At 39.4% G+C, this 20,851-nt stretch overlaps 2 long non-coding RNA genes across 2 annotated transcripts in view; one reads left to right on the top strand and one right to left on the bottom strand.

Annotated features, from left to right (window-relative positions):
* LOC118525052 (uncharacterized) overlaps positions 1–20,851 on the top strand; it is a 457,732-nt gene that overhangs the window by 401,811 nt on the left and 35,070 nt on the right. The window lies entirely within an intron of this gene.
* The window catches only part of LOC144380034 (uncharacterized), a 38,335-nt gene that overhangs the window by 426 nt on the left and 17,058 nt on the right, over positions 1–20,851 (bottom strand). Inside the window, exon 2 of the long non-coding RNA XR_013443750.1 lies at positions 18,215–18,361. This is a non-coding gene — a long non-coding RNA (uncharacterized LOC144380034). The remainder of the gene's footprint in view (positions 1–18,214; positions 18,362–20,851) is intronic.

Genomic DNA, 20,851 nt, shown 5'->3' on the forward strand with positions numbered 1-20,851 from the left:
GCCAGATAGAAAAACCTTCCAGGGAAAAGAGAGTAAATTAGTTTTCTTGTTTATGATATCAATATAATGGCACTTAAAGAGGAAACAGTTTCCCAACCCAGGGGGATAAAGATAAGCAGAGATAAAGATAGGGGCTTTCATTATGTAGCAGTGTTCCAACACCCCAACTATATATCTGCCCCTCTCACCCAGTAGGCATACACACAATGTTGGTGACATCATATTGTGAGACTCAGGTTATTAGTAAATAAATGGGAAAAGAAACATGGGCTATAAGTTCAGATTGCAGTCCTGGAGTTTGAAGAAATCTGGGAAGGCTCCGTAGAGGAAGAGGAGGGATTGGTCCAGAATTTGAAAAATCTAAACAGTCAGGAGGGTCTCTCAGATCATCAGAGCTACCTGAACAAAGACTTATCCTCCAAGTAACCAAGTTATTTTAATTGTCTGGGGGCTCTCCCCTGAAACACATAATCCAATTGAGGATTTAGAAGGATTTAAGACACTCTTAATGTTCTTCAGCTTGCACTGAAATTATGCTTCTCTGTGTTGTAAAGTTGGGGTGGAGGCAGCCTTCAAGTAAATTAAACACAGTCTTGGCATTTTCTCATTAAATCCTGGAGCAGCTCAATCCCAGAGGCCTGTATAAGGACCACAGTAGACAGAGCAAGTGATTCCAGGTCTTAGAACCATCAAGAAGATGCCCACAGTACTGACTTTTAATTAATAACTACTCTGCATCTAGACATTTGTCTCACGCCTCTTGGGGGGAAGTTGGAAGTATTTCACTAGATGAACTCCAAAGTCCCTTCCAGCCTAATAGTGCAGACACATTTTAGTGGGGTGGGAGGAGCATGAGGCTTGCAGTGGGATAGATGTTCATTTTCATTCAGGCTCTGACACCATCTTTTTGAACCTAGGGAGTCACTAAGTGACTGGTGGATAGGAGACCTGAGCCAGTTACCTTGCTTCTCCCATTGCCTCATTTCTAAAATTGGAATGATAATAGTACTAACTTCAAAGGGCCACTGTGAGTATTTAGGGAAAATTCCATAAAGTGCTTGGTCTACTCTAAATGATCAATATTAGCTCCCTGCCCTTTCCCAGTGATTGGTAAGGGAGCAGATCCACAAAGAAGATGAGGGAAATTTCCATAAGGCCCAATCAGTAATCATCGTATGGAGTGCGGAAAAGTGAGCAATTGTGGGCACATGTTTGCAAAGTGAAACAAGAAACACAGGACTTAAAAATATCTTCTAGTCCTTTAAATGCCCTCTGCTTTTTCAGCTGAGGGGCAATGTTGGCAATCTTCTGGTTCCTTAGCAATCAGAAATTGGTTTGGCCAGAAAGGGCTTCCATCCTTGAGCATTGACCAGCCATTTGATATTTTGTTCTTTTTTTTTTTTTTTAATTAAGCACATGATGACTCATGATGGTGTAAATTTAAACATAGAGATCCCAGACAAGTTTATGGGGTTGGATGTCTAGATCAGAAAACTCAGGACCTTTTTTCTCCCCCAAGAATTTCAGGTTCTGGCTTCACAGAAGCTGGATCTCCAACATATGGGAGAAACCAGGATTTGGGGCAAACTGCCCAGAGAATGTTCCAATCTCTGTTGACAAATGAGCACAGTCTCCAAAGAGAAGAGGTTCCGCAGACACTGTGCCCAGGCAAAGCCTAAATGATTATCAGAGGAATAATGGGCCTGTCTCATTCATGAGTCCTGCTGTTATAGTTGGTGCTGTCACTGAGGGATGGAGTGAGAACTTTTTCAAAATCGGTGAAATAAAGAAATTGCAAAGATTAGAAAAATTAAAAGCTTTTCTTTGAAAAGGCCTATGGAGATAACAAAGAAACAGAATGCAGTCCAGAAGAGGCAAATCTATAAAGGCAGAAAGTAGATTCGTGGATGTCTGGGGCTGAGAATACGGAATAACTGGCCCCTGCCCCCAAAGGCTGGATCTCATTGGGGTAATGGAAATGTTTTACCCCTGGACTGTGATGATAGTTGCACAACTCTGTAAATGTACTACAAAATCATTGAATTTATACTTAAAACAAGTGTATTTAAACAAGTAATTTTTATGCTATGTCAAGAAAGCAGTTTAGAAATACAGAATATAAGAAGAAATATAAAAAATATAACCACAGATACAAAAGATATTTATAAAAATACTAAGGGCTATCAGCAACTACATGATGTTGATGTTGTAAACATAACAAAAATAGGATAAATTCCTAGAAAATTAGAGTAAGAAGAAACAGATGTCTTGAATTGTCCAGTAACTGTTTTTAGATGGTAGTCAAAGATTATGCTCTGAAACAATCTTGGGTCCAGATGTCTTTACAAGTAGTCTTATCAAACTTTCAAGGAACAGTTGATTCCTTGCTATGCAAGTTATTTAAGAAAATTTAAAAAAAAAAGAAAAAGCTACCCAGCTTGTGTTCTTAACTCCAAATATAAAGACAAGAGCAGGAAAAAAATCATAGAAATTATAGGCACATTTCATTTATGAACAAAAGTATAAAAATACATTAGCTAACTGAATTCAACAGTGTATGAAAATATATCCTAATCAAAGGCAATACATCTCTAAAACATTGCTAAACAATAGGAAATTCATAGGCTTATGGCCACCAATGCCTAAAAGTTTGCAAAATAATTCACTCATCTTCAGGATGAATCTAGAAAGTCCCCATCTGGAATTCATCCCTGAAACTCTCACCCAGATCCCAGATGAGGGGGCACATGTGAACAATTTCCTTGCCAGGATATTTGAATTACTGAGGAGTCAAAGGCAACCTGGGTATGCATTTCTAGAATAGTGGTGGGTAGGTTAGGTGGGCACACATCCAGGAGGATTATGTAGCAGAGGAAGTGATAGAACAACAGATCATTAAAAAGTAGTAAAAACAGAGGAAGAAACAGGATAGGATATGTAACACTGCCATGTACATAAATTTAAAATTCACATAGAACTACAATACACAGGGGTGCCTGGGTGGCTCAGTCGTTAAGCATCTGCCTTCAGCTCAGGTCATGATCCCAGGGTCCTGGGATCAAGCCCCGCATCGGGCTCCCTGCTTGGCGGGAAGCCTGCTTCTCCCTCTCCCACTCCCCCTGCTTGTGTTCCTGCTCTCACTATCTCTCTCTGTCAAATAAATAAATAAAATCTTTAAAAAAAAAAAAAAACTACAGTACACATTCTACAATTCTATATCAAATAGAATGTACAATTAACACATTAAATGCTGAGAGAGAGAGACATGGGAGTGGGTAGACAGTAAATCAAGCAGGCAGCCCAGACAATCAACAATCATTTAGCTTGAGCTAAAGAGCATGATTAACTCAACCCCTGCCTGGATCTCACAGAAATGTGATCTCTTTCTGAAGTTCTTTCTGGGGCTGAGGTAATTCCTTTATAAGCTCTACTTGCTTTGTTTAATATTTCACAAGACTCATTTTACACAAGAATTGAGCTGTCCATTGTCTGGTTCCCAGACTTTTGGATTTTAATGACCAGAAGCAATTTTTTAAAATAGGGATACCAACAGAGTTATCTAATGCTTAATCTGTTAAGAAAAGAAAAATCTCAAAGTCACATTTTTTCTCAAAAAGTCCTATTAGTAAAATTGCATGAACTATTTATATCTTATCTACACTATGAAGACTTATATACATACATAAACAATAACATGCACAACCATTTTTCTTTGAGCTGGGAAAAATATCCTCATAAGCTGGTGTTCTTTAACCTTATTTTTATATTTTTTAGACATTTTTACCCACACACTCCCATGAAATTTTAATATCACAAAAGTACTGTGCATGTATTATGGCCCTTTGGAGGGTCATAAACCATTGTAATATTTGATAATTTTTTGGACCCTCTGGAACCAATTTTCCCCTCTTGGGCATGATAACATCCCCACTGAGAATGCATGCCATACACCAAAGCCAGCCTGTGGACCAGGACTTGAGACCACTCTTTTAGGCAGTAAGATTCAAAGAAGTATTTCTCCTATCTTTGTATCTGAAACCCTCCTTCAGCAACTCATTCCTTTGTGTTCAGCATTTTCTATTCTCATCCTATCTCTCTTCTAAGTAGCAAACATTTCTGAGACACAACACATTAAAAATATAAAACAATATTTTTAAAAAATTAAAATGTATAGAACACCTGCTGAGAGCAATATGCTTTGCAAGCATTAGGAAGGATTGAAAGTTGACTCAGCAGCAAGCTCATCCCTCAGAGGAGTTCTGACCTGGTGGAGCAGAGAAATGGTACAAGAATGTGAATGTACAGGTGAAGGGGAAGTGGTCTGTGTAGGCAGGAGGTAGCAAGACACAACCTCAGAGTGAAAACCTGGAACACTCAATTATCATCATATGATTAAGTTTATTCAGTCTTGTTTCTGGGAAGTAGAGAGGAGAAAGGAAGGTGCTGATAAGCCTGGGTAGGAGAGATGTTCATCCATCCATCCGGCGTCCGTCCACCCATCCTTCTGACCATCCATCTGTCTGTCCGTACATCCATCCATCCATCCATCCATTCAGTAAACATTTATTGAGAACACACTATGTGCCAGGTACTGTGTCAGGGGCTGATACAGAGACCTAGCTTCCCCGCTCAAGCCAATCCTTCTCCCAAGGAGGATGATCAGACTGGGGAAGAGCTAACATCCTAACAATAGTGGGAGCTCCTCTGGTTTGTCAGTCACTGCAACACTGGCCCCTGAAACTCGACTCCTGAAAACAAGTGTTGTTTGCTTTCTCAGCCTGTGGGCTGTCAGCAACACAGTAATGAGACAGGCACATTGTATAGCAACCCAGTCTCCCCTGCGACTGCCTGACAGTGCTTAGAACCATTTGTCAGACAGATAAACAATGAGCTCAAAGCCTTAGCAAGGTGGCAATTAAGAAAATTCAAGCATATCTTCATTTACCCCAGTGGAGTTCTTCATTCTTGACAGTTTGTGAAATTACAGTGTTAAGTAAAGACATCACCAGAATGTTCTTAGCTTATTTGAAAACTTGTTAACTAGAAAATAATGAGGTAAATTTATACACCTAAATGATGTTTACAATTCTGCACAATGTCTGAGGGTGGTTTTTTTTTCTTTCTTTTTCCTTCCTTTCTGTCTTTCTGTCATTCTGCCTTATTTTTTGTTTGATGTCCTCTGAATTTCAGGAATTTTTGTTGTGTTCGGGGTTTATTTTTTATTTTAAGTTACATTACATTTGCTACTGTGTAAGAGGAGACTTACCTTTTTGCAGAGTCTGAAATAGAAGTTTATGGAAGTGTAAACTTTTGGGCTGTGCTTTGCAGAGGCATCTGTCCTTAATTATTCCCACAGATACAGCTGATCCATGCTGTGGGTAATCCCCAAAGCTTTTCTAATTTGTTTTGGGAAACAAACTAACTAAAAATATTCAAAAACCATGGTCTTTCTGCTCAAACGTTAGATGTTATTCTTTTTGTAGCTCATTATAGCTGAAATATGTTTTGTTCAGCATGGTATGTTGGAAAAAAGCTGGAGTAGAAATAAGGACTCACCAGCTCTGTTATTAACTTGCGTGGTGACTACATCAGTCAGTGTAGGCTATATAATACTGCAGTAACAGATGACCTCAAGTGGAAGCTTACAATAGCATAGGTTTATTTCTCATCCTCATTGCTCCAAGTTGACTATGGCTTTGCCTTGATTCATCCCTGATCTGGAACCCAAGCTGAAGGAACAGCTCCTACCCAGGACATTGCTTTTCACATAAAAGAGGTAGAGCACATGGCAGAATCACATGATGGCTCTTAAAATCCCTGCCTGAAAGTAGCCTAAAATTTTCATGTGTCTTTGGCCAATGCAAATAAGGTGGCCAAATCTGATGACAAAGAGGTGAAAAAATAAAATCGTTCCACAAAGAGGGGCAGCAAATATCTTGAAGTAACAATCTACAAAGTAACAGTGGGCAAAGCATTGGCCTTTAGTTTCCTTATCTGTAAAATGGGAGGGCGGAACTAGGCATCTCTGAAAATTCTGTGCTTCTTATAAAATGAGTGTAATATTCAAGAAGCTGGAAAGGTGCCTGTTGAGGGATTAAGGCTGAGATTAAATGATATCTCTGGAAAAAAAAGTATGGACATGTGGAGCCTTCCTGGACAATTCAGTACAATGTCTGTATCACTTGAGGTGAAGGAGTTGCAATAGTTGCTTGATTTTGAAAGGTTTCACATAGTAGCTAAGTAAGCCATCCAAATGGCATGATCAGAGGCACGCTAAGCTAGCATCCTCCCCTGAGATAACTGCCATGGGGCCAGAGATCCCTACAATTAAAAACACACCTTTCTGTCTCACCAGAAAACTCCTCTCATGTCAGATATGGGACTGCCTAATGCTAATGCCTCCTCAGCAAAGAGTAGGTCCATTATTATTCAAGGTGAGAGGGGACTGGACAGGCCTCAGACATTACAGGGAGTTTCACCCTCAGTCTCAGTGGGATATGCTCTGGGCATCCAGATGCTGTAGGTGATTAGATTGCCAATAGGAACAGCTTGGATGGGGGGCAAAGTAGAGAAGATAGCCACAGTACAAATTAAACTGCATTTACTTTTTGATTATTCCTAATATCACTTATTTGGACAAATATTTTAGCCCAATTTGACTTTTTCTATTATAGTCAAAATAAAGTTTTCTAGCACTGTGAAATGGGAGCATATGTTTAACAGAAGGAAGGTAGCAAGGAAAAGCCATCTTCAAGATCTTGTGGACCTAAAGGTGGGTTTGGTAGGAAGTTTGTTGTATTGTTTTGGTTACACTGCAAAGTAATCACTGTCAGCTTTGCACGGCGTAAGGCAGTTTGTGTGTAGGATTACTTGAGGCATAAGCATGCCATCTTTGGGCATGAGATGCAGTCGTGCTCAGCCTATCTGTTCAACCATCTCATCTTTTCATATATACCTGTACCTTTTGCCACTTGGAAGCTGGCTCAGTAAATATTTTGAATAGTAAATATCAAGGCACTTCCAAATGACCAAGGCCTGGGGACTTAGAGAAAAGAGCCAGCTTAGATTTTCCCATTGAGCATCCTGTTAGCCAGCTGTGTCCAGAGGGGCCCCTTCTCTGATGCATTGAGCCGTCTGATCCCGCAGCAGTGTCTGAGAGCCAGCAGCCAGATGGCTGTGATATATACCCATGCGCTGGAGAGCACATAGAGGTAAAAGAAAAACAAAGGGATTTGTCAAGTCTTTTGTGCAGAATAGAGACCTCAACCAAAGAAAGCAGGAGATAAGCCATTCTTCTTGAACCAGTCATTGCTGCTCTTTTTTTGGGTGCTCTCATGACCTACCTTGTGAACTCTGTCTCCAGGCAGTTGGTGACTCTGAGGCAAGGCCTAGGGCCTGGGATTCTCAGCCTTGGCGCTGTTCATATTGGGGGTGGGTAATTCTGCATCCTGGGGGCTCTCCTGTGCATTGTAGAATATGTGGCACCATCTCTGGTTTCTACCCTCTGATGCCAGTAGCACCCATGCCCCAAGTTGGAACAATCAGAAATGTCCCCTTGCCATTACCATATGTCACACTGGGGACAAAGGCACCTCCAGTTGAGAACCAGTACTCTGGAAAATGTGAGTTTTGAGCCACCTGAGCCAGTTCGTTGTTGACTGCTGCAAACAGGCATGTGCCTTGCAGTGATGGGTTTCTGTGTACTTCCTGTTTAAAGTGTTAAAGAATGATCAAGAGTCTGGCTCTCTCAGGTTAGTAATTACCTCTGTTGTTATTAACTTTCTAAAGCAACCCGGGCAAATGAGTCATTATTATCTCAATCCCTCCGCCATGGCTGATTGATTTTGCTCCCCTATTGTTTCTAATTTCTGTAATGTCTGATTACAATAGAAAATTTTCAATACAATTCTCAGGTAAGAGTCATTACAAATAGGCTTATTCCTCAGCTCTAAGTAGGAATGGACGAAGGGTTTTATATCACTTCATTGAAACAAATGTCTTACTAGAAGTAAAATGCTTGAACACTTCACAAATTGATAGTGTAGTATAAAAAGCCAAAATAAGTCAATACAAGGACCTAATCATTTTTAAATATGCCAAACATTCATATTTGTGATTTGCTTTCATTTATGTTGTACAAATTAGAGCCATCAATTCAATGAAAAGCACCCTTCTGTGATATCTATCATTTTTCTCTCTGGAATTCTAGGGATGTGTCTCTTAGGTTTGTATCGTATTTGCTCCTATTTGAAAATATATTAGGAGCTCTCTACCAATCTTGGGAACAAATCTGGACAGATACAAAATAGTGCAAAAGGAATTGGCTTTTAGCCTTGTGAGTGTCTGAGTCCCTGGCAATAAGTTACACTTGTGGGTGGATATCCCCTTACTCAGCTCCCAAGGGGCCCTCCCACTTACTACATTGCCAGGAAAGCACCTGGCCAAAGCAGGAGTCTGGGCAGATGTTGGGCGGTCTGATGCTGCCTCCTTGTCGTGTGGTAAAATCATAAAATGACTAATAGAAGCCAGTCAGGGAGGAGCATTAATGGCATTCAGGGAAGTTTGGAGGGGGTGGGTGAGAAGTACGGGAAGGTGAGGAACCACTCAGCTGCAGCCAGCTACTAGATGTGGTCCAGACTGTAGGGAGGGATATCTGGAGCTCTTTTCAATATTAGAGCTACATTTCCCCAAGGACTGTGCTTTTGGTTTGAAGCGTTGCCAATAGTTAAACTCTATGTTAAAAGAGCCATGATGAGGTGTTTTTTCTCCCGCACTGTGTGGCCATAGACTTTGCCTGGCAAAATTACATGGTAGTGAAGAGCACAGATTCTAAACCAGAATGCCTGGGTTCAAATCCTGCCTCTGCCCCTTGTTGGCTTATCCACTTGGGCAAGTTACTTAATCTCTCTGTGTCTCAGTTTCTTCCTCTGGAAAAAAGAGGATAAAGTAGTAATATTGTTTTTATAAGGATTAAATGAGTCAAAAAATGTGCAAAGTGCTCACAATAAGACCTGGCACATAAAAGGGCTATATGGTGTTGAAAGGCATATCTTTAACATTTGCTAATCCCTCTCTTAAAAAGATCCTTCTACATAGAGTTTCCACATTTAGTCAATGAAAATACAGGATGCCCTGTTAAATTTTAATTCCAGAAAAACAAAAAATTCTTTTTACTCTGAGTATGTCCCATGTAATATTTGGGTCATTTGGGCATACTTTCACTAAAGAAAAAACTGCTACTCCCATTGTTGTTAGACATCACTTCTTAAAAGAGATATCCTATTCACTTTGCTGATATTTTAGATAGTGTAAAATGAAATATTCTTCAATCATGTCACATGATACTGTTTTCTGGTCCTCATATATAGACTGCCTCTGCCACTCACAAAAAAAGCATGCATCTCTTTAAATACTCCCAAATACATACCTACTCTAGAAAATCTCATAGTAAAGCTCACTTCTTCCAGTCATTTTTTTTCATTAATCCCACCTAGCTCTCTCTTGGTCATTTTTATTCTAGTATATCAATTATCAGATAGTTAAATGTTTCCTTGGGATGTTTTCCTGGTGTCTCCCATGGACTCAAATGAGTTGCTTTCTTACTTGAAGCAAGAACTATGTCTATTTTATATTTTCCATTAAGAGAACATATTAATCAACTCTGCACAGAACAAATGTTCAAAAAATGGCTAATTAATGATGACACAAGTTCCCTATCTGTCCAGTGGCAGTTTATTTGCTCATGTTTGAGTTATGTTGACTCAAACAGCTTTGAATAAGGTGGCATAATACAGATTATCAGTTGAATTATATAACCCATTAAGAAGGAATGATTTAGATGTATTTTTTCACAAGTGTGGATCACATAAACTCATCTTTCTCCGAGTCGGATTTGCTTTGGGAAACTGAGAAGACATCTGTAATTCATAGCTGAACTCTTGGGCATATTATGCTGGCTAAGTCCCCAAGGCTTATTGTAAAATGACAATGTTATTTCCCTATAGAAGTTGGTAGTAAAATAGAGCAAGCGGATCTCTTGAAACTGCTTCGGTCCATCTTCTTTTAGATAAGAGATCAGTTAGGAAGCATGAGAGTATTTCTTCCATACTACGGAATGGCATTGAAAGATTCTGATGTGACCTAGAATGTATTTTCTGAGAACTTGCTTGCAGACAATAGTATGCAAAACCAATATTTTATTTTGCAAAATCCTGCAGTCACGACGTTGTTTCACATTGTGTCAGAGTCTCATCAAATGTCAAATCTAAAACTCCTACCTCGCCTCCCTACCCTTGTTTTTAACACTTCAGAAAACTGACACTCCCAAGAGGTGATGTAACTGCCCAAGGTCACACGAGTGGGGAGTATTTGTTGTTCTTCCCCCATCACAGAAACAAGGGGAAGAGAAAAGAAATACATACATACTAGATTCTTTGAACTCTTTGGAAGAAAACTCCATAGAAATGGAGGAATTGTTATTAATAACATTTTCTGCAATGGTGTGTGGGCTTCAGATTCACAGTAGCTTGAGTGCAGTGTCGTGGGTGGTTCCAACTGCCTTTGAACTAGGTGTTGACAGAAAAATAACACAGCATGGCAGAACTATTCAGGGAGGAGTCTCATAAGGACATGTGGGGTACCCTGGATCCTTCAGCACCCTTTCAGTTGTAAGTGACATAATATATCTCAAATGTGCGTAAGTACAAATGTTAAATAGTCTGTTCACCTAAGTAAGAAATTCAAGTGTTAGATTCGGGCACACCTAGATCCAGGGACTAAACCATTGTGGTCCAGACTCTACGTTTTACTCCCAGATAGGTTCTCTCCATGCAGTTACAAGGTGGTTGCCAAAGACTCCAATCTTTTCTCAGGATTGCAGAGAGAGTATATTTCCTGACAGCACCAGGACAATTCATAGACAGGTCTCTCATTGGCCCAACATGATGCAGTTGTGTATACCTTGACCAATCACTAGTGAGAGGAATGGAGTAATGGGATTGGCCAGGCCTGGGGCACATACCCAGCTTTTGAGCTGGAGGCAAAGGAAATCTCCACCAGATCTTCATATACTGAGAAGAAAAGATTGGGACTTTCCCTAAAAGAAAGGAAGTTAGACCATAGATGTTTTGCCTATATATTTATACACACACCACACGTCTGTGGCCGCTTTACCTATTCCTGAGTGTAGCCTAGTCCAATCCTGGAGTCAGCAATAGAGTCTAAAGGTATTTACAGATAGTACTTAGAGTCAATTTCCCATCTCTTTTAAAATTCCTTAGCTCCTTAAGGATTTCGTTTCCTGCTTTAGTCAAATAGTGAGGAAAATCTGTTCTGTTGCTCTACTTGTTACTGTATTTATGACCTACACTTTGTTTCAAATTATCACAGCACCCTTTGTCTCATATAGTTTTCATTTCTCTAAAAGCAAAGCAAGTTGTAGTGTTAATGGAACTGACCACTGATCCTCAGAGATTCACAAGGTATGAGACCTGGGATCTCGATGGGATTTACTAACCTGAAGGATTTCGGTGGCTTTTAAGAGCATTTTGGAGGCTCCTTCTTTCATTTGTCAAATATCTATTGAGTAGCACCACATACTGGACATGGTTTTAGGCAGAGTTCAGAGTGATAAGTAAGGCAGACAACAGCTCAGTTTTTATGGAGCTTGCATTCTGGTGGTAGGAAAAGAAAATGATGAAGTAAAACAAATAGGAAGATAAGAATGAGACAATAAGATTAGTCACTGGGAGGGTAACTCTTAAGAAAGTCAGGGAAAGACTATGGAGATATTTATCTTGAGCTGACACTTAAATGACAAGGAGGAGCAATGACATTCAGACATTTGGTGTGGAATACTCCTTTCTGAAGGCTCTGAGGTGGGAAGAAATTTGAGAGTTGAGCAGAAGAAAGGAGGCTCAGTGAACAAGGGGGAAATAAGGATAGAGGGATCTCAGGGGCCATATAAAAAAGGACCTCATAAGTAGATGTGAGGGGTCAGGTTTTTATAATGGGTATAAGTAAGAAGGAATTGGAAGCTTGTTTGCAAACACAACACTTAATCTGATTGGAGTGTAGGAAAGATCACTCTGACTGGTATGTGGAAAATATATTGTGTAGAGCTCTGGCTTTCAAGATGTGTTGTCTGGGACCAGTAGCAGCATGGCCTGGGAACTTGTTAGAAATGCATATTCTCAGGTCCCATCCAGACCTACTAAATCAGAAACTTTGGGGTGGGACTCATCAATCTATACTTTAATAAGCCCTCCAAGTGATTCTGATGCACATTCCAGTTGAAAATTGCTGATGTTAAGGCAAGAGTGACAGGAGGAAGATCCCCTAGGAAGATGGAAAGATTAGAACGAGCCAGATGACACAACTATGTGTTGGCTCTGCACTTTGTTGTTTCCTTAGTAAAGTCACTTTTCTTACTGAGCCTTAGTTTTCTTAGCTGTAAAATGGAATTATTGATAATCTACCTCAAAAAAATGATGTTAGAACTAAGCATTGACTTTGTGAATAATTAACCACCATGTAAATGGAAATTGTTGACATGAACATTGTTCATGCTGGAAGACAGGAGGTGTGGACAGTTAGTGGGCAGGAGCATGGATCCACACACCATTTTGTAGAACTCCAAACAGCCGCCCTTCAGTGGTATCTTTGAATCCCACCTAACTGAGATTCAGCCTAGTGATTGCTATCGTTCTAGCAAAATCACCTTTTTACTTTGAGGGGTATATGTGATTTATTTCTCTATTTAGGAAATGTTCTTCCACACAAAAAATAATTACCAATTTTTAAGATCCCATGCTAAAGACTGTGTAGACTACAAAGATGAATAAAATGTATTTGCTGCTCTTGGAGAGTTTATAATCTAACAAAAGATAAAATGTATACAGAATATTAGAAAGTACATGCTATAGAAGTTCAGAAAGGATAAAGATTTCCAGACCTCTCCATCCTCCTTAAAACCTGCTTATAACTTCTAATGTATTACCAACTCTCTGGAACTCTCAGTTGTGTTCCACATGAGAAGTTCCATTTGAGAAAAAGAATCTGAAGCACCACAAGGCTCAAAAGAGAATAAACTATGTGGAAACTTCAGAAGCCTAAAGATTAACAAATCTACTTGTGAATTTTAAAGGAGAAAATGAATTCTGTGTACCAGTGACTGGTGTTAATTATAATCTTAGGCAATTTTTCTAAACTATTATATCAAAAGAAACCTAAAGTAGGTCTGAAACTTGGCTGTGCAGAAGAAGACTATGCCTGAGAAATTTATCTTGGATTCACCGAAGCCTGGCAGGAAGCATTCGGGAATGTGCGAGGGATGTTTTCTACTAATTAATTGCACCTGGTGAGTAGGTGGCTCACAGCCAAAATCTTAAGGGTAGTTGGAAGGCAAGGAGCCTATAAAGACCTTTGAGAATAATATATTGCAGACTTTTTGCTTATGGACACTCCAACACTGCAGGAAGGAAGTACCAGCCGTAGGTTTCCATGGGGAATTTTGGGACATCTAAGCCAAGAGATGCTAATTATCTCCTGCTTTGAGTAGTCACTTCTAAGCAGACAATGTCCTTCTCTTGGCAATTAAGGAAAATGTCTGAATCTGTTGCTGTCTTTTCATGAAGCATATACATTGCAACAAGCATTGAGATGGTTCTGGAGCTGTTGTAAAAGGAAGGAGTAATCACCTTAGGAATCAACCACTATGCCTGACCAAACTCATTTTCCTTTTGGGAAAGTTTCTACAAGAGAAGAAAAATAAATGTAAGAGAAATAATGTATTAAAGTTCCAGAAAGGCATCAACAAGTTCTATCATAATATGATTATAAACCAACACAGCAAAGTGGGAATTAGAGGGCAGTACCCATTGAGAGGGTTCATAAAGTGGTCAAAAGGCCAGTACCTAAGGGTGAAGAGGAATTGATTTTCAATGATTTTTTAGCCCACGTCTGTGACTTGGTACAGGGTGATTGGTGTCAGAGGAGAGGATGGAGACAGTCTCTAGGGAAATGCCAACTCAGCACCAGGTAAGCACAGAAGAGTTCTGTTTGTGATATGGGATGCAACATCTTGTAGAGGTAGATGGGTAAGAGAGAGACCAAATTAGAAGTTTTATAATGAGGCACTTAAAGCTCATACTGGATGAGCCCAAATCTGAAGCCAAGGCCATAGCATTAAAGATACCAGTTAAGAGAAAGAAAGAAAGCTTTCAGCAAAGAGTGGGTCATGCAATATTCCTTGGCACATTCCTTGGCATTGTAAGTGGACTCTCGCATGTGGCAGGTCTTTCCAGAGACATCTTAAAGGTACTTTAATTGGGGCAGAAAAATCCTGAAGTGAGGAACCAATACAGTGGGAGTAGGGTGGCAAGTCATCCCAGTTGCCTGGCACTGAGACATTCCCAGAATGTGTGCTTTCACTTTTAAAACCGGGACAAGTTGGTCACCCAAATAGCGAAGGGACCCAAAATCATGTCACATGAGGATATATTGGAAACACAGCCATAATGGTAGCACTTGCCATTTGGCAAATTCTCTGTCAAGCACTTTAGATCATAGCTTCATTTCATCTTCACCACCATCTTCATGAGGCCGAAACCGAAACTTACGAAGACTGAATAATTGCCCAGGGACACTTCTAATAAGTGACAGAATCCTGAATTGAACCTGAGCTGTTGGATTCCAGAGCCTGCAATCTTAAACCCTCCAGAAGATGTAAACGGCCTTAATCATTAGCTGCTTCATCACTTGAAGGGCTATCATGGGAGAAAGACGGCGTTTATTTCACAAAACAGTGGTGCTCAGTGAGTACGTGAGGTCATGGAGACACAGGGTTGTAAATTTTTCAGCTTTCCAGAATGGAATAGGCTGCTCCAGAAAAGACAATTCCCGGAGCTTGGTAGGAATGCTTGGTGAAAATATAAACGTTATGTAACTGGCCAATTTTTAAAATCACTTCTAACGTGGAGACGCTATTTTTTTAATTTATTTTTCTGGCAAGGTCAAAATTAGGCCAAAAGACTCCCCACACACATACTCACAAAATTGACTTTAAAAGCACAATAGAAAGGCAAGTTATTTTATTTTACGGCAAAACTTATGATTCATCATAAATCCCCATGCTTTTTTAATAAACGCCTGATGTACCATATGCCCCCTTCAGTTCAAGTTTAAGTGTAAATCATAAAATGTCCATAATCCAAAACGCTTTATGTGTTTTTATGATCACAGAAGGCTTCCTTGCCTTCCATTCATGATTAATTTTTTTTGATGGCTCCCTCTAGATCTTAGAAAATAATTAAAACTAATGAACAATCCACAATGGCAGTAAAGCAACGAGCATATTGTTTCCTGTCTGGGCTCAAAGCTTGATCAAAGGGAAGACTCACTGAGACACAACACACTTTTGTGTTGTACTTCACTTCCTGACCACCCACTGAGACCAAATGACAGCTTCAGGGGAAATCATGAATTAGGATTTTTTTTTTAGCACTTTATAGAATAGTTAGAGTTTGCAAAAATACAATTAGTCGCTATAACTGCTGATTCCCCAACAGAGAAGGATTCTAAGATATGCACTTTATATTTTCTCTTACCACTTTCCTCTATCAGTGGACCCATGTTTTCATTAAACCAGATCTGCTACTCACAAATATATAAACCAGGGTGACAGCAGCAAGCAAGAACAGAAGAGAAAAAAGAAATGAAAAAAAGATAAAAGAAAAGAAACATTCACAAATTACCATTTTATCTTATTTTTCCAAGTTCAATGATACATTTTTGACAGATAATATATAGAATTTTATTCAGGGGTTTATCCAGTCAAAGAAGAAAAGCAAAGCTTCAGGTTAAATCAATCCTTTCAAGGATAGGAAGTTGAATTGTGAGATGCTTCAGTAGAAGGAAAGAAGGGAGTGGAAATTTTGGGGGAGGATTGATTACTTACATCCAGTTGCTAATATATATTCTGTGGCTCCAGCGGTGGAAAAGTGCTTGACTTTTTTGGCTGACTTGATACTTAACTCAATTTAATTTGACCAGTCAAGCAATTAACAAATCGTAGTCAATCAAAATAGAAGCTTTGTCTTCTTTTGCTTTTCTTCTGCAAATGACTTTTTTTTTTTAAGTAAGTTCCATGCATTAAAGATACAGCCAAAGTGAATTAGCTTTTATCATCAACCTCAAAGGGGATTTAGATGATAATAAAAATATAGTCAATTCTTAATTGCTCTGAAGCTGATTACATTTGGGGCCTTCTGGAGAGTTTCTTCCTTCTTTCATATCCTGTCTTTCTGTTTATTGGCTCCAAATGGGGAGGAAAAAACCACAGATGGTCCAGAAGCTCTTGTTAAAAGACTTTATATGAAAGAGTTGTCAGGAGTTGGTTAGATTTCCATCAACCAGGCTTGCTCCATTGTCTCACTTGCACAGCATATTGAAAGTTGGCAGTACAGTTCCAGAACTCAATCAGGAAGCTTCTGTGGACTTGCCACCATCATTGGCCCAGAACAAGGCCTTCCACATTCCTTCAGGTGCCCCCACCTTCTTCTGTCTCTGTCATAAAATCTTTAAACCTCAAGAATGGAAAAGCTTAGCTGTTCCCTCCTGAGCCCCTTGGGTCATTCCTTACTCTCAGAAAAGGATGTCATACCTGCAGAATTTCAGATGGGTTTTTAAATCTCTTTATTTATTGTGGAATAAAAGAGATTATGGGTTGAAAGGGTAGCAAGTATCTGAGTTGGTAGAAGAAGTGTCGAAGTTATATTTTATATACTACACACCAAGTTAGCATGTTTCTGAGATCATTCCTGTTCTATTATACATAAGCAAGGGCAGAGTTCTGAACCAGGGTCCCTTGACAAAGGTCTAATTCAGGCCTCGGCAATCTACAGCCCACAGCCAAATCAAGCCCACCACCTGTTATGGTCTGTGAACTGAGAATGTTTTTCACATTTTGAAATGGGTGAAAAAACTTAATATTTTGTGACATGTGAAAGTGGTATGAAATTCAAATTTTAGTGTCCACACTAAAACTAAAGTTTTATTGGAACACAGCCATGCACACTGATTTACATCTTGTTCATGGATGCTTTCACACTACAGTGGCAGCGCTGGGTTTTGGTGAAAGCCCATGGTGCCTAAAATACTGTCCTTCTGAAAAAAAAAAAAAATTGCCAACCTTCAGTCTGGATCAGTGTTTTAAAACCATTTCCTAAGGATCCTGATTGTTCAAAGGAGCTCACCTCAGAGCAGAGAATGGGAAGGAAATGCTCCAGAAAGAGGCCACATGGAAGATGTGTCATATTCCACTCCAGTTGTTCTGCTTTTACCTCTTACACTTCAGAAAGCATGATTGAGCAGAGGTTTCTCTGGAAGAAAGCTAGAACTGGGAACTGGAAACGTGTCAGGTCCCAAGCAGTGCTAACTAGATCCACCTTCTTCTCCCTTTGCTACTCATCTCAGCTCTTAGGGTCTTCACGTCTTTTTTTCATTTATTATGTTCTCATCCTGTCTCTCCCTACTAATTTCTTCAACTTCTGCATGGTTTCTTATAAACATGATTTCTTAGGTTCCTTCTTATATGTGGGTATGGCTTACCATTGCATCCTTATAACTTCTGCTCCACTATTATTTTGCAAATTCCTTCTATTTCTCTCCCAGGGGGGAAAATTTAGTAGTTAAGGACATAAGCTTTGGAGCCAGACTACCCAGATTTGAATCCTGGCCCTTCTCCTTACCAGCTATCAAGTTACTTTGTTTCACTGGGCTTTAGTTTCCTCACGATGAAAATGGAGATAATACTTATCTCATAAGGCAGTCATGAGAGTTGAATAACATATGTAAAGTAGTTAGAACTATGTCTGGCATCTAGTAAGCGTGAAATAGGTGTTTGCCGTTGCCAGCATCTGATTGGCTCACTTCAGCCATGGGTGGGCCCCTGATCAACTTAAAAGATTTTTTTAGTATTGATCTTTTGTCAGCTACCACCCCTATAGGTCTAATCAACAAAGGTTGGGTGATAGGGTATGGTAGATTGCATTAAAGGCGCCAATTTTTACCCCTCCTTGTATCTAATCCCTGTGTTGTGTAATGTTGCAGTATGTGTACTTCTTGTGCCTTGACTCCAGGCTTTTTGTGTGTCTTGCCTTGGCCAGTGGAAGGTTAGCAGGCATAATACAAACAGAAGCTGGAAAAGCACTTACACAGCTGGGTTCATGCTCTCTGCCATCGTCCTGAGAAGGGCATGCTCAAATTGATCCACTAATTCCAAGAGGAGGATGAAGAACTTGTGGAGCAGAGCCATCCCTGGCCCAACCAGCCTAGATGAGCCAGTCCCCAGTCAACCTGCAGACTAATGAGAAATAAGACATGATTTTATGCCTTCAGGGTTTCTATGCCATCAGGTTTTAGGTGGTTTGTTACACAGCATAAACCACATTAGAAAGAAAAATATCTGGTTAAACCCAGTAACAGATCAACTTATTAAATAAATAATCACACTCAAGCATATGTATAAAATATTTTTTACTGAATTCCTCAGGATTTTTTCTCTTTCAAACTATGTTATTCACACTTTCTAACCAGAGTTCCTAATTCAGAATTCCAAATGTTTTCTCTCTTTCCACTGACTTGCCTGACTATAAATTTTCTTAAGCCATTTTTCCCATAAACCCCACAAGTTATCTCTAAAAGGTTGAAACAAGTTTTGCCTTGCCAGTGCAAATTCTCTCTGGGATTCTCTTAAAACTCATCTGCTGTCAAAGGGCACTGTAGGTGGTTTGCATAGCCATGAAGGGTGAAATTGATTTCCAGATGTCCAGCTCAGTGGGGTTTCTTGTGTTTGAGGAGAAACAAAATGGAGTTAATGGGAGTGGAGGAGCAGGCTGACTTCTACATATTTGTAAAATAGAGATATTTTCCTTCAAAAGAGAAGTAGAATAAGACCGATATAGACATATGTGTATTAACAAAGGTTGACCTCAAACCTAATTTTTATTTTAGAGATCCATCTAGTGAAGCTGAGACTAGAGATACAGGGCCAAAATGGTGAACATAAATTGAAAGTCAAGATTTTTAGCCTTTGATTCCAGATGTGTTTATTGTCCAAATAGATCAGGCAGTCTGGAATCAGGATATAATTTACAATCAACAGAAGAGAAAATGAAGAAATGCTTCCCAAGAAATGATACTGACCATTGTCGTTTCTTGTACCCTGGCTTCTAGGGTTGCCCTTAAGGTTTTATTTCCCCATGTTTGTGAAACAGCAGTATTGAGCAGTGGTTAACTGCACTAATTCTGGAGCCTGACTTCCTAGGTTCAAATACTGAATCTACTGCGGCAAGTTACTCAACCTCCCTGTGAGGGAGGTAACCTGTAAGGTTGTTATGAGGATTAAATCAGTTTAAAATGCCCCAAAGAGTGCTGGACACGTACTAAGCCTCTTTAAATGTCTCTCGTTAATGTTCTTCTTGTTACCGCTATTACTATTCTGGTAAAAAACGTAAGTGTGTTCTGGGGAACCACCTCTTCCTTTACTTTAAATGACTGTCTACAAATATTGACTCTATTCTCCATCACCCTGCCCAGTCTATTAGAATCATCACCTGGCACAGTAATAGACTGAGGTTTGAGCATGTGACTCAACCTAACGAATAAGCTGTAACCTTTAGGTTTGACAGAATTATGAGAGACATGCATGCTTTCTCTCTCACTGGACATCAGTTAATGAGAAAGTGGGCTGAGAATAAAGCCCATTACAAAGAACAAAGCCAAGACATGGAGCAAGGGCAGGTCCTAATGGCATTCAAACCCCCAGACTGAGCCCTCCTGATGTTTTTTATGTGAGGCTATAAATTTCTTTTTTTGCTTAAATGAGTTCAAGTGGGTTTAAGAGAAAGAGATCTTATATCCCTTCTAATCATTTTTACAGAAGGTTTTATGGAAACTTTGGCTCATTTTTTGAAGTTTTTTATGGGGATCAGGCCATTTCAGCTTAAACTTGAATGAGCAAAAATTAATTTAAAAAAATAGCAATCTCATTCAGATGGAGCTGCCAACAATTGTAATTTTAGGGGCTTTTTACTTTTATTTGGGGGGATTGGGAGCATAGAAGCTTATAGTGGAAATCACCACCTTGTGCTTTTGTCCTGAGTAGTGGATTAAACCACTGTCAAATCTAAGAATTCATGGAATATAAAAATGGCAAATAGAGGAAAGCAGCTTTGATCTTCCCGCATCATGAGATTTACTCTGACAGTTTACAACTGGATGAAATACATAATGGAAATCCCTTGACACAATAATTCAGTTTAAATGTATTGTCAGATTAATAGACTCAGTTATCTGCTTCATCAAGAATTATGAGTCAAGATTTGACATCATCCCTTCTCATATGCATTCAAAAGTATTAAAAAGGGTTTCTAAGAAGATGAAATTGTGAAATGGGTAAATTTTGCCTTCAATGAGCTGTTCCCTACTTCCCCTTCCTTTGAATGGGTTGTTTTTTTTCCTTCCTATATTCCCTTTTCTTTTTATTTATTTTTTTAAGATTGTATTTTTTTTATTTTATTATGTTATGTTAATCACCATACATTACATTATTAGTTTTTGATGTAGTGTTCCATGATTCATTGTTTGTGTATAACACCCAGTACTCCATTCAATACGTGCCCACTTTAATACCCATCACCAAGCTAACCCATCCCCCCACCCCCCTCCCCTCTAGAACCCTCAGTTTGTATCTCAGAGTCCATAGTCTCTCATGGTTAGTCTCCCCCTCCGACTTCACCCCCCCTTCATTTTTCCCTTCCCACTATCTTCTTTTTTTTTTTTTTTTAAACAT

This window comes from Halichoerus grypus, chromosome 1, assembly GCF_964656455.1.
Source record: "Halichoerus grypus chromosome 1, mHalGry1.hap1.1, whole genome shotgun sequence".
NCBI classification, from domain to species: Eukaryota; Metazoa; Chordata; class Mammalia; order Carnivora; family Phocidae; genus Halichoerus; species Halichoerus grypus.